Source organism: Sturnira hondurensis, unplaced genomic scaffold, assembly GCF_014824575.4.
Source record: "Sturnira hondurensis isolate 20B ecotype Veracruz unplaced genomic scaffold, ASM1482457v3 Scaffold0019117, whole genome shotgun sequence".
NCBI lineage: Eukaryota > Metazoa > Chordata > Mammalia > Chiroptera > Phyllostomidae > Sturnira > Sturnira hondurensis.
The window spans coordinates 368433-370569 of record NW_028091748.1 but is presented as its reverse complement, the minus strand read 5'-3'; the positions used below and the strand labels follow the sequence as shown (position 1 = coordinate 370569).

Genomic DNA, 2137 nt, shown 5'->3' with positions numbered 1-2137 from the left:
ACAACCACATAAGGAAATTGCTGAGATCTTTTTTCTAGCACAAAACAAGGAACTCAACTATTAAAGGAAAATAACTATTGTTATTCCTATACTCCAAAAATGTAAAGTGGATCCTGAGTCTCTCTTTCACTATAATTTTCCAAGCCTTTGGAAAAATGACTTTCTAAGCTGGGCATGCTGAATGCATAAACACAAAAGACCTTACTAGGCAGATGTAATTGATACTATGATCACTCATCAACCAATCTTTAGCTAGTGGAGGATTTGAGTAGCATTATTTTATACAAATCAAAGCCCATTAAAAATAAATTTCAAGGTCAAATAAAATACATGTGAAAAAATTTTAGCAGGTTTAAAATGCAATGCCAATGTAAGAAAGTATTTTTTTATGTTATATATATATAGAACATATGACAGAGGTTTGGGACTCATTTTTAGATGGAAATTTCAATGATATTTATTCAAAATGAGTATGAATATATAAATATATGTATATATTTATAAATATATAAAATAAATGTGTATATGTACACATGTATTTTAAGGAGTTAGCTCATGTGATTATGGATGCCAATAAGTCCAAAATCTGCAGGGTCAGGCATGCAGTGGGGAGGGAACACACCACGCGCTAGTGCCCCCACCCATTCCACTACTGCCACCTCTTTCTTCTGCCACTCCTGGTGCTGCTTATGTGCTCTTTTGGTTGGGACCTGGTGCCTCTTTTGTGAAGTGACAGCTGAGGAGACTCTAGCACTTGCCATGGCCTATGAAAAGCCCAAGGAGGGAGTCAAAACTGAGAACAACAATCATATGACAGGCAGGATAGTTCTGTGGTGAAGATTAAGATTAAGAGTGGTGTACACCACTTAGTAAACTAGTAGAAGCCTATTGTGAACAACAGAGTTTGTCAATGAGGCATATCAGATTTGGATTTGATGGGCAGCCAATCAATGAAACAGACACACCTGCACAGTTGGAAATGGAGGATGAAGATGCAGTTAATGTGTTCAAGCAGCAAACAGGAGGTGTCTACTACAAGAGGAACTTGTTACTCCAGAACTCGGTTCCTTCAGACCAAATCTCAGTTAGAAAACCACCATTTGATTCCGCCACATCCTGACTACTACAGTATGGTTTTTCTCTATCCTTTCATTTCTCCCTTGCTGTTTTCTTTATTGTACATTGAGTAATATATGTGCACAAGCGTTTTCATTTTTTAAAACTAAATGGGCTGTGGTATGTTTTGATGGAAATAGGAAGGCAAAAAATACTGGTTTTAATGAAAGTACCTCCTTTCTCCACTAGTGACATGTTCATACAGTTCTTTGTATTTCAGTTATTTTTCTCTCACTGTTTAACAAAAAAGAAACAATAAAGAAATTTTGCTGTTCAATTGGAGAATTTTAATATTTTTCCATTTATCATTGTAAAACCAAGGACAATTTTATAATGTTTTTGCATATAGCTATTACATTCAGGGCAATCTGCTTTTAAGTAGAGATAAATTATTCTAAAAGAAATAAATCAGGTGCCTGGCTTGTCTCATGCTACATGCCCAGCAGCTGCTTGGAGCCATGCACCTGAGACCAAGTGGCTGATTTGAGCCTGGCAGCTCATGGAAGACCTGAGCTGGAGGCTGGGAAACTGAATATTGCATTCCAGACCACCTAATCCCTGTCCTCTAAAAACCATAGGAAGGAAGAAATACAAAGCCCAGGCCTGCTCCTCCTGTGGCATCTAGGAAGACCAGCAGAACTTGCTGAACAGGTTTAAAGTGAGCAGCAGGCTTATTATTATTATTTTCTTTTTGGTTCCTCTGGTCTTCTCTTTCTCCCCCCCCCCTTTTTTTCTTCCCCCAAATGAGACAATAAGGTGTGGTGTTACAAAGGGTCCAAAGACAAATCAAAAGGGCGAGCACAAGGCTAACCCCCCAAACTGAGAAACTGAGACAAGTGCCACTTTGCTGTTCCATAGAGCTGGCATTTTATTGTTGATGTGTATTATTATTTTTCATTATTTTTACCATTTTATTTTTTAGTATTTTTAATTTTCTTTTCCTTATGTTTAGTTTTCCTCATTTTATTTCTCTGTTTAATTGCATTGTTTGACTGGTTTTCCTTCTCTCTTTCATATTGTA

The 2137-nt window shown here is 37.0% G+C and overlaps 1 pseudogene; it reads left to right on the top strand.

Annotated features, from left to right (window-relative positions):
• Positions 1-759: 759 nt before the first annotated feature.
• Positions 760-1120, top strand: LOC119004157 (small ubiquitin-related modifier 2-like; annotated as a pseudogene).
• The last annotated feature ends 1017 nt before the right edge of the window (positions 1121-2137 follow it).